Here is an 11838-nt window from a genome sequence, read left to right as displayed (position 1 = left end):
GGTCCCAGTTAGATGGTTGTACAGTGCTGAGTATGACACCCATTGTCACAGCTAAATACCCATTGGAAGGGGAGGCACCACCTCCCACCTCCCCCACCAGCATTATAAACTCCTACCCCCAACATCCTCTTTAAAAAAAAAAAAAAAAAAAACAGGCATTTAAACAGATGATTTCAATACAACAAGACGGTGAGTGCCGTATTCCAGGTTTGCTTGTGTTAGTCACTAGATTTCTCCTTGAATACACCACCTGTCTTCTAGAAAGGAAACTCCGTGAGAGCAAGGACAGTGTTCTACTGACTTTTCAACTGCCACAGCATCCAGGCCCTTGTGCATGGTAGGTACGTCAAACCCTTTTTTTTTTTAACTCATTTTTAAAAAACTGAATGGCTGAATTAAGCCAGAGCTAGCTGCATTTGTAAGGTCACCCACGAGGTTGCCTGGAGATGATGTGAACCCTCCTCCCCTGCAGTCAGGTGAGAGGAGATACGTGTGGGGCTGATATGAGAACACCTAGCCTCCGGTTTGCTCTGGGTCAGTGGACTGAAGCCAAGGTCTGTGGACAGCTAGATGTAGCCAAGGACAAACGCCCCTTCCCCAGCATCCCATGACACGGCCATCACAATGGGCTCCAGGCACAATGGTCCCATCTAACAATATAGCATCATAGAAAAGTGGGCAGGAAATGGCCCCCAGTCCTGGGGGCTGAGGAGGGAGTTCAGGGGACCCACAGGTGGAAGGAAATACCCAGGTAGTGAGCGGTGTCTTACCTGACCCGCTTTTGTCCTCCAGGGGTCAGGCTCTCTGAACCCCTGTGATCTATATCCCACTGACCGGCTGAAGTTCAGAAACCACACATGCACGCAAACACGATGAACAGAATGCAAATTGTGCGTGAACTTCACTGATTTTTATCATTAAATATCTTTTATCAACCAATTTATAAAGGTACAACTAATATGGAGGGGGGGTTCCCCTGGAACTCTAAAAGGCTCAGAAACAGCTCTGTGTAGGCGCAGATTTTGATTTTTCCAAATGAAGAAAAAAAAAACCTCACATGTAGGACTTATCTGAGCCAATAGAGGGCGTCACTCACCTTTACAAGTCCCTTGAACACTTTTTTTTGTGGGGAGGGGGTTGAGGGTGGCAAGACCCTGAGATGTACTGAATCTGAATGGGCTTTTTGCTGTAGACTAAGGCAGGAGGATGTGGGTGGGATTGGTAACTAGAAAACTGACATACGAATATTGCTAAAACGCCCTGTCTCTTTTGCATGGAATAGAGCTGAATCAATTTTCTCTCTTCCATTAAGCTCTTCCTCTTGCTAGATTGACCTAAGGACATTAGCCAATTCTCCCACCCTTGGCATATAGCTGAGAGTTTCGGTTGGTAGTTGCACTGCATCTTTCCATTGCCCAAACGAGGGTGTTTGTTGTGTGTAACCGGGTTATACGTGGGGGAATGAGTAATTCTGGAAAGGTCCACTAGAGGGAGCCAAATGACTGCTTTAGAACCATTCACTGCCCGTTGGGATTCCTCTTTGGGAAGCTGCCTCCTAATACCTCTTGGCCACCGTCCTCCTTCCCCTTTAAAAATCAGAAGTAATCATAGCAGCAGAACTATATATTCTGTATTTTCTTACTTAGCTACCCACAGACTTTAAACAAACAAGTAATGCCGCTGTGGTGACATATTCAACAATGTGAAGATTCTCTGCCTTCTTAGTAGGGAGTAGAATAATTAGAGAAATCTTGCCTTAGAAAGACCATTAACTGGATGCACAATGAAAAATAAATCCTCAAGTATATTGGGGGCTAGGGGATGGGAGAATGGTTTATAAGTATAAACAATTACCAGGTTAAGCTGATCACTTTTCAACTAACATTTTAAGCATCTGTTTTAAAGGGGACTTGACAGTGATTTTTTTTCTTCTTATGCTGTGATAGGGGTTGGCTCTGCATTAAGAGTCACCTAGGCAAATACATCTTTCCTGCTTCTGTTCTGCTTGAGACCTAGGAGACTGTTCATCGAGGTCAACAGCATCCTTCTGTTGGCATTGGCCGTGACTAGGCATTCTGTAGCCAGGAACTGCTGGGAAAATGGTGCCTCTGAATTTCAACCAGCTTCTTAAAATACTCCCCCCCCCTTCCACTTCCCTGGTGGCGCAGTGGTTAAGAATTCATCTGCCAATGCAGGGGACACAGGTTCAGATTCGAGCCCTGGTCCAGGAGGATCCCACATGCTGCAGAGCAACTAAGCCACTGCAGTGAGAAGCCAGCGCGCCGCAACAAAGAGCAGCCCCCGCTGACCGCAACTAGAGAAAGCCTGCACGCAGCAACGAAGACCCAATGCAGCCAAAAAAAAAAAAACTCTCCCTCCTTCTTGGTACCCACCCTTAAACCTTTTTAACGCACAGCCAGGGGCTAGTGGGTCCTTCTGAGATCCCACACACTTTGTAACAAATTATAGCTCCAATTCCATTATATAATTATTTTAAATCTGAATTCCTTATTAAACTGTCAAAGCTTTGAGGAAAGAATTTTGTCTGGATTTTCTCGAGAAAATTTTAGCCCCGGAACCCAGCAGAGTGCAAGGCACACAGGAGTTCATAAATTTTTATGGAATAAATAATATCCTCGTGAACAAGGTGTAAAATAATGAAAGCTAGAAGCAAGCAATGACTTTCCCTGTGCCAGCCTCTCTCTAAGCACTTGATATGTGTGAACTCATTTCATCCTCAGAAATGCCCCCTGAAACAGGTAACAGGTACTACTACTACCTACATTTTAAAGTTGAGAAAAGTGACCTCAGATTGACGAGGATTAAGTAACTTGCCCAAGGTCATGAGTGGTGTAAGCCGAGACTGGGTTTTGAACTCCAGGATGGTGATGCCACCACCTGGACTCTCAGCCACATTACCATAAAGAACTATGCCCGGGAATTAGAGGTGGTTATGCAGATGTATACCTGCATACTGACTATAGCCTACGGGTGCCAATTAATTCACAGTTAAGGAAAACTTGAATGGAGTAACATGCAGCTTACCTCATGTCTTAGGTAGGTCTAAGCTGCTGTAACAAGAAGACTCCCCCCCCGCCCCCGCAATTCAATGACTTAAAGATCAAAATATTTATTTCTACCTCATATAATAGTCTGGAGTGAGTGCTCTGGGCCAGCGGGCAGCTCTCTTCATGTGGTCATCCAGGGACCCAGGCTCTTCCATCCCGGGGCCCAGCCATTCCCAAGGGCCTTGTGGTCCTCTGTGCAGTTGGGACTGGCCCTGTCTTTGGAGAGAACTTGGTCACAGAGACACATGTAACTGCTGGGAAATGAGGTCTCACTGGGCAGCCATGTACTTGGTGACAAGTTCACTACCATGGAAAAAAGCAAACTTGATAGGGAATTAGCTGTGCCCACCACACTCAGTGCTCAGGCCTGTGCCAGTCAGCATTTTATTACTCACTTTCATAAGGACAGACGTTATCTGCTCGTGAAATTAGAGGATGACACCGGTACAGAAAAGAGAAAAAATATATTGGATGATAGATGAGGATTTATTTTTTAAACTCATAACCTTAGGAAATGACTTCTTAGATATGACACCAGAAACACAAGCTACAAAAGAAAGAATAGATAAACTGGACATCATCAAAATTTAAAACTTTTGTGTTTCCAAGGACACCATCAAGAAAGTGAAAGTGCACAGGAGAAAAATTTTGCAAATTATATATCTGATAAAGGACTTGTGTCTAGAATATATAAAGAGCTATTAGAGCTTGGTTATAAAAAGACAATTAACCCAATTTTTTTAATTGACAAACTATCTAAATAGTTTCTCCAAAGAAGATATACGAATGTCCAACAAGCACATGAAAAGTGCTCAACACCATTAGTCAGCAGGAAAATGCAAATCAAACCCATGAGACAGCACTCCACACCCACTAGGGTGGCTATAATCAAAAAGACAAATAATAACAAGCGTTGGCGAGGGTGTGGAGAAACTGGAACCCTCACACACTGCTGGTGGGAACGGAAAATGGTGCAGGTGCTTTGGAAACAGCCTGGCAGTTCCTCAAAAGTTTAAAGTTACTTTATTCTGCTCCTAGGTGTACACCCAAGAGAAACAGAAACATACGTCCACACAAAAACTTGTACACAAACGTTCACGGTAGTACCATTCATAATAGCCAAACTGTGAAAACAACCCAAATGTCCATCAACTGATGTGATATAGTTGTATAATGGAGTATTATTTGAAAAAAAGGAATAATAATATTTTATAATCATTTTATATGGAGTATCATCTATGAAGATAGCAAATCATTACGTTGTAGAGCTGAAACTAATGTAATATTGTAATTCAATTTTTTTTTTTTTTTTGGCGGTACACAGGCCTCTCACTGCTGTGGCCTCTCCCGTTGCGGAGCACAGGCTCCAGACGCGCAGGCTCAGCGGCCATGGCTCACGGGCCCAGCCGCTCTGCGGCATGTGGGATCTTCCGGGACCGGGGCACGAACCCGCGTCCCCTGCATCGGCAGGCGGACTCTCAACCACTGCGCCACCAGGGAAGCCCCTGTAATTCAATTTTTAAAAGTTAAAAATAAATTATATAACGTACTTCCGAATTTTTTAAAAAGGAGTACAGTACTGATACGCCTACAATATGGATGAACCTTGCAAACATTAAGCTAAGAGGAGGAAGCCAGTCACACAGACCCCAAACTGCGTGACTCGTTGTACGGCATATCCAGACTAGGCAGATCTCTAGAGACAGAAAGCAGATTCGTGGTTGCCTAGAGCTGGGGAGAGGTGTGACAGTTAAGGGGTGTTGAGTTGCTCTGGAAGATAACGAAAACGTTAAAAGTTGATTGTGGCGATGGATATCGTATAGAGTGAATATATTAAATATACGAAGAGCCACTGAATTGTACACTTTACATGGGCTTGTATGATATGTTCATTATTCCTCAGAAACGCTGTTAAAAAATCATGGGAATTCCCCGGCGGCCCAGTGGTTAGGACTCTGTGCTTCCACTGCAGGGGGCACAGGTTCGATCCCTGGTCGGGGAACTAAGATCCCGCCAGCCTCGTGGGGAGGCCAAAAAAAAAAAAAAAAAAAAATCATAAGCGGCAAGAACAATGCGCTCCCACTAACAAATGAAATGCATCATCGCGCCATGTGACATCCAGCTCACAGACTCTGAAAACCCCTCTGCACAAGGATGGGGTGGGGAGAGAGGTGTTGACAGTGACCCCAGGGAAAGGGGGAGGGGGGTCAGGATTGCATTACGAGCAAACAGCATGACGGAGCTCCCAGAACAGGTAACTACTCTGCGATGGAAGCTATCCTCTCCCAGCAGAACTTCCAGGGGCTGTTTCGAGCTTCAGAGCCTGGGGTGCTCTGGAAAGCAGAGCCCACTCACAGCTCTAAACTCACTACTAGGGAAAACAAGCGAGAAGGTGGGAATACTCATGGCGGTTATTGCCAAGGCTTCGATGTCAGAGGAGTCTTCTGCTCTGGCCTCAGGTGGACTGACTCACTGGCGTCAGGCCTGCCTGTGACTCGAATCACCAGGCTCGGTGGGCAGAGGCTGCAAAGATCTGAGTGGAGGAGTCCCCAGCATTCAGGGCTGGGGGTCTGCAGCGACAGCCCTATTACCAGGCTCCCTGTGGACGCCAGTGAAAAAGGAAGTTGGGGGATGGGATCAGGGATCAAATGGGTTTGAAAAGAAGACAATCATAACAGGTATACTATTTTTAAAAATATCTCCCAGTGATGCTTCTTTAACAGTAAGCCTGTCTCTCTCTCCCTATACTTCCTAAAACGTCCACCTTCCTTTTCTTCATTTACACTCCACTTCTCACCAAAAATAATCTGAGGACAGAATGGAAACTTTGAGCCCCAGGAAGTACTTAATAGCATTGCTCTAAGTTTTGGGGCGTCCTTTGAGCTCACTGGCAGAAAGAAAACAGAAGTGCCTGAATTGTTCTCATTTTCAGGAAGGAGAAAGCATACCACATTTCCAAACTATAAAAGAGTTACTGACACAACAGCTAAAAGAATTTTCTGACGTGACTCTTTGTTTTAGCGGATAAATGTAGGTGACGGAAAATCATTTTTCAGTAAGGCAGAAAAAGCATTTTATATATTTATGCATGTTGCTCAGAGTTGCTGATCTATTATTTCTACCAGAAGCCCACGCATGTCAGAAATGCATTTAAACAGCTTAATTTCTGCTAGAATTCACCCTAAAATAAACAAATGAGCAATTATTTATGTGCCTCTTCTGTTTCAGCACTGGGGTGAATGAAGAGATGCCAGAGAGTGAGAATAGTATTTGCGTTCTAGAAAATTCCTTGGGCCGTAACAGTAACACACAGGAAATAATTTGAACCGTGGAACAGCACAGACTTAGATGCCGGGGTGGGTGGCAGCTAGGCACCTTACCTTGGACGTATGGGGGTTCCAGCAGGAGAGATCAGTGAGAACCACAGTGGTAAATAAAGCTGCGTCAGAATGAAGGTCTGGAAAGCCAGGCTCCAGGGTTCTGACCTGCCTCCTCCATAAAGAGGGCACCAGGCTCACACCCATCCTGGAAAGGCTGGTCCCATGCCAACGAGGCCAGGGAACAGAAACGGCAACACCGCAAGCCTCATTACAGGACAGCCATCCCCCAGAACAGATGCAGCCCCACCCAAACAAGGCAGTTTGGGGACAAAGGAGACCTAAATCCCTTGGCCACCCCCGACCCCCGCCCCTCTCAGCCGCGCTGTGGCCTCAATGGGCCAGGTGGCACCTAGGGCCTGTCTGCCATCCGCTGCTGGGAACTGGCATGTTTAATCCGCTCAATTAGAAATGTAACGAGGGCTTCCCTGGTGGCGCAGTGGTTGAGAGTCCGCCTGCCAATGTAGGGGACACGGGTTCGAGCCCTAGTCCGGGAACATCCCACATGCCGTGGGGCAGCTGGGCCCGTGCTCCACAACTACTGTGCCTGCCCTCTAGAGCCCGTGCTCCGCAACAAGAGAAGCCACCGCAGTGAGAAGCCCGCGCACCACAACGAATAGTAGCCCCCGCTCACCACAGCTAGAGAGAGCCCGCATGCAGCAACGAAGACCCAACGCAGCCAAAAATAAATAAATAAATAAAAATAAAAATTTTTTAAAAATGTTAACGACTTCTCGCTTCCATTTGCCAGGCTGCCAGGGAGAAGGTACAGACAGCCAAGTGCGGTCCACGCACAATGCTTAGCAAAAGCTCAGAAAGCGCAAGCCCAAAGCTTCCTTCAGAGGGACAAGCATTCTCCGGAAAAGACCCGGATGTGCCCAGCTCTTCTTCCCGCCCCGCGTGGTCCTGCCTGCGGGGGCGTGATGGGCCAAGGACACGGCCTACAACCCTCTTTTCGTCATCTCTAAATCGGTGTAATAATAGATGATGTCCACTTTTGCAAAGATTAAGACAGAGCCTATAAAGGGCTGATGCCTGATGTCTGGCACTTAGCAGTTTCGCAGGAGCTGTTATGACCCCGTTAATTTCTAATAGTTTTGGTCCCTCCGTCTGCTATTTCTAGTCCCTCCACCGCCGGGAAAAAATCCAGACAAAATGTCTCCTGAGATGCAGGCGAAGAGGGCTCAACCATACGACTCCCCAGCACATCAGTGTCTCAGCAACAAGTCAGGGAGTGGCCTGAAAACACCGGGGGAGTCGAGAGATATTTCAGTAAACCCAGGGATGTTCCTTCCAGGATCGCAATGCACAGTCACGTCATTTCTGACTCAACTTCCTGCACCTCTGCCTCACCTGGGGGAAGCAGAGAGGCAGCTGTTTTTATACTTTCCCAATCAGCCTCCTATACTTTCCCACCTCCACCCAGGGCCTCCTCCCCCGGGAGTCCCAGGGCATGGCAATCAAGCATGTGTGAGGAAGGGTCTGCAGGAGGCAGAAAAGCAGTCCTTTGAGAACACCCACACCCTAGTCCCTGCGAAGGGCACCCCCTGTTCCACAGTGGAGTGTGGCTAAGGTAGCAGATGGAATTAGGGCTGATAATCAGCTGACCTTAAGACAGAGAGACGAGACAACAAATGCTGGAGAGGGTGTAGAGAAAAGGGAACCCTCTTACACTGTTGGTGGGAATGTAAATTGATACAGCCACTATGGAGAACAGTTTGGAGGTCCCCTTAAAAAACTAAAAATAGAACTACCATATGACCCAGGAATCCCACTACTGGGCATATACCCAGAGAAAACCATAATTCAAAAAGACACATGCACCCCAGTGTTCACTGCAGCACTATTTACAATAGCCAGGACATGGAAGCAACCTAAGTGTCCATCGACAGAGGAATGGAAAAGATGTGGTACGTATATACAATGGAATATTACCCAGCCATAAAAAGGAATGAAATTGGGTCATCTGCAGAGACGTGGATGGACCTAGAGAGTGTCATACAGAGTGAAGTAAGTCAGAAAGAGAAAAACAAATATTGTATATGTGGAATCTAGAAAAGTGGTATAGATGATCTTATTTGCAAAGCAGAAATAGAGACACAGATGTAGAAAACAAACGTATGGATACCAAGGGGGAAAGGGGTGGTGGTGGGATGAACTGGGAGATTGGGATTCACACAAATACACTATTGATACTACGTATAAAATAGATAACTAATGAGAACATACTGTAGAGCACAGGGACCTCTACTCAATGCTCTGTGGTGACCTAAATGGGAAGGAAATCCAAAAAAGAGGGGATATATGTATCTGTATAGCTGATTCACTTTGCTGTACAGCAGAAACTAACACAACATTGTAAAGCAACTATACTCCCAAAAAAATTTAAAAAAAAAAAGAGATGATACTGGAGGGCCCCACGTGACCATGGGGTTCTTAAACATGGAAAAAGGAGGCAGAAGGAAGTGTGACAATGGAAAAAATGGCCAGAGAGCTGCCATGTCACTGGCTTTGAAGATGGAGGAACGAGGGCAACAAGCCAAGGAATGTGGGAGCCTCCAGAAGCCGGAAGAGGCAAGGAAACGGGTTCCCCCGTAGAGCCTCCAGAAGGAATGCAGCCCTGCTGGCACCTTGGTTTAGTCCAGTGAGACCTGTGTCAGACTTTCAACCTACAGATTGTAAGACAGTAAATTTGTATTGTTTTGCGCCACCAAGTTTGTGGTGACTTGAATGACAGCCGCAGAGAATGAATACAGTCTTCCCACTCATCATCTGGCGACATCCATTCTCCCTCCCAAGATGTATTTCTGAGAGAGGTGGTGCGCGCTATCTCCGTGATTTTTCTTGTACTCTGATGGAACATGCCAGCCAAATGCTAAGACCCTATGCCCTGCAAGTATAGGTAAAAATCGTCGTCACGCGTGCGAACCTCCATGTGAGCCCGCTCCAGGAAGTAAGGATGGCCAAGGAGTTACTGGAGCCCGCAGTTGCGGCGTGTTCAGGGGTTGCCAAGGGCACCCATGTTCTTCCTGATCAACCCTTCCATGCTTCCCAACCTCTTCATCACCACAGACCTCATGGCCCCAGGGTTTAAGAGATTATGCATGAATTCGTTTTTCTCTATTTTTATTCATCAGAGAAACATGACTTCCAACCAAAGCTTGTAATGAGCATGAAGTAGCCAGAGCTCTCACTATGATTTCAGTGAATTCCAGGTGAAAGCAAAGCCAGGAAGCTTTAGAAATCCTGCCCAGTCCAATTCTCAGTAAATGGTTGGCTTCTCTAAGTTTTTATTTAATATTTAAAATACTTGGTGAAGCCGCATTGTCACCTCTATGGCTTCCTAAAGGCCCCAGATTGAGAACTACTGAAAAAGATTTCATTTGTGTGATCCATTTAGATCCTGAACTTTACACCTCAGTATCTAACTCCTTTCACCCCAGTGTTATTTCTGAGTGCCTTTCAGCTCTATGAGTTGAAGATTTTTTTCATTGTATTGGTAGGTTTACTTCGAGGTCAGCTTAGATTCTGGTCTGCCGAGTGTATAGCAATGGAGGCATCCATGGTGGGCCTTGGAGACTCCACAATCTGATACAGAGGCTTTCCCCAGTCTGTCCCTGGGAAGGAAGGGACTGAAAACAAATTCCCTGGAGTCTCCTTTTATGGACCATACGCTCCCACTTCAGAAAGAGTTAAAGCACGTGCTTCCTGCTCCTGGGAGTATAAACTGTTAGAACCACTGTGAAAAATAGTTTGGAGTCACCGCCTGAAGTTAAAGATACGCATACCCCATGATCCAAAAGTTCCATTTCTAGGTTTACACTCAAAGAAAATGTCTGCACATGTGCACTAAGAGACATGTACAAGAGTGCTCATAGCAGCGTTATTCCTAACAGTCCAAACTGGAACCGTCTACAGGAGAATGCTATAAAGAGCAGTGCATTCATACAATGCAATACTTCGGAGCAATGAACGCAGGACAGTGGACGACGCACACACTCATAGTGTAGAAAACAAAAGAGAGCAGGTACAAAGGACTGTTCTCTGATTCCATTTACATAACGTCAAAAAGCAGCTGAAATCGTAGCATTTAAGGATTCAGACTTAGGAGACAAAATTCTAAAGAAAAGGAAGTAGTTACCGCAGAAGTTTAATATTCATTACTCCTGGGCGTTAGGAAGGGGTTGGTGATTGGGAGTGGACATGAGAGGGGCTTCTGGGGGACTGGCCATGCTCTATTTCTTCACCTTGGTGGCGATCACATGGGTGCTTGCCGTGCTAAATCCTTGAGTTGTGTATTTTACACATTTTTCTGTCTGTGTGCCATGTTTCACACTTTTAAGAAGAAAAGTTTGAAATGTAAATTCTGAACTATTTCCCTAAAAACAAATTCCTTGCATTCGAAATTTTCTTAGTTTATGAATTTCCATTATAAAACATATTCATGAGCATAAAAGAACATTTGAAAAACTTCAGATAAGTGGGAAAAAAATCACCTCTAAATTCTTTCTCCCAAGCAAATACTGTTAATACTTTGGTATATTTCTTTCCAATCTTTTCTCCATGACTAGTTTTTGATGTTTTTATTTTTCATGACAGATAGCCAGATTTATTCAAATCTATATTTTAATATCTTTCACTTAACATTATCCTGTAAGCATTTTCAAAGTTCTTACAAACCCTCATGTAATTATTTTAATGACCATGTATCTCACTTAATGGTGCATCATTAAAGGACATACCAACTTGAACAATATTTAGGTAATTTCCTCTTTTTCTATCTATAGGCAGTATCATGGCAGAGCTTTTTCTGTACAGCCGATTTCAAATTATTTCCTTAGAAATGATCTCTAGAAATGGATTTTCAAGAACCAAAAATAATGCCTTCCTAAGGCTCTTTACACAAAACATGTCCCTTTTCCAGGATCGGAGTTCAAGGAAGTTATGAAATCCAAACAGACTCATCTTAGGCCCATTTAGAATAGCTCCTCCCAGAACCAGGTCAGCTGATCTGTTGATTTCCCTAAATCACGGCTGCAAGCCCATGGATGCCACTAACCTTGAGTTCACGCACTTTTATCTTCCCACTGAGATGCACAGCTCAGGGGTACTTTGGTCACCCAGCAAGATTCCTTAAAAGAGCAGAGCTATAAGCTCACCTGTGAGTTTCTAAATGCTTAGAGCAACAATTCCAACAAAGTTTTAGCGTCTTCAATAGAAAATGAGAATATGAATGTCAAATTTAAAGGAATATGTGTGAGCATAAATGCGGTGATGCATGGAAAGTATTACGTATAGCGTGTGCCCCATAACAGACTGTCTACAGACCTGAGTGCTCTTTCTTCCCTTTTTCCTGAGACTCATCTTTCTCCCCCAGTGGTGACAGGATCAAG

Source organism: Neophocaena asiaeorientalis, unplaced genomic scaffold (genome assembly GCF_003031525.2).
Source record: "Neophocaena asiaeorientalis asiaeorientalis breed wild unplaced genomic scaffold, Neophocaena_asiaeorientalis_V1.1 scaffold217, whole genome shotgun sequence".
In the NCBI taxonomy this organism is placed as follows: Eukaryota; Metazoa; Chordata; class Mammalia; order Artiodactyla; family Phocoenidae; genus Neophocaena; species Neophocaena asiaeorientalis.
This window is presented reverse-complemented; position numbering follows the sequence as displayed.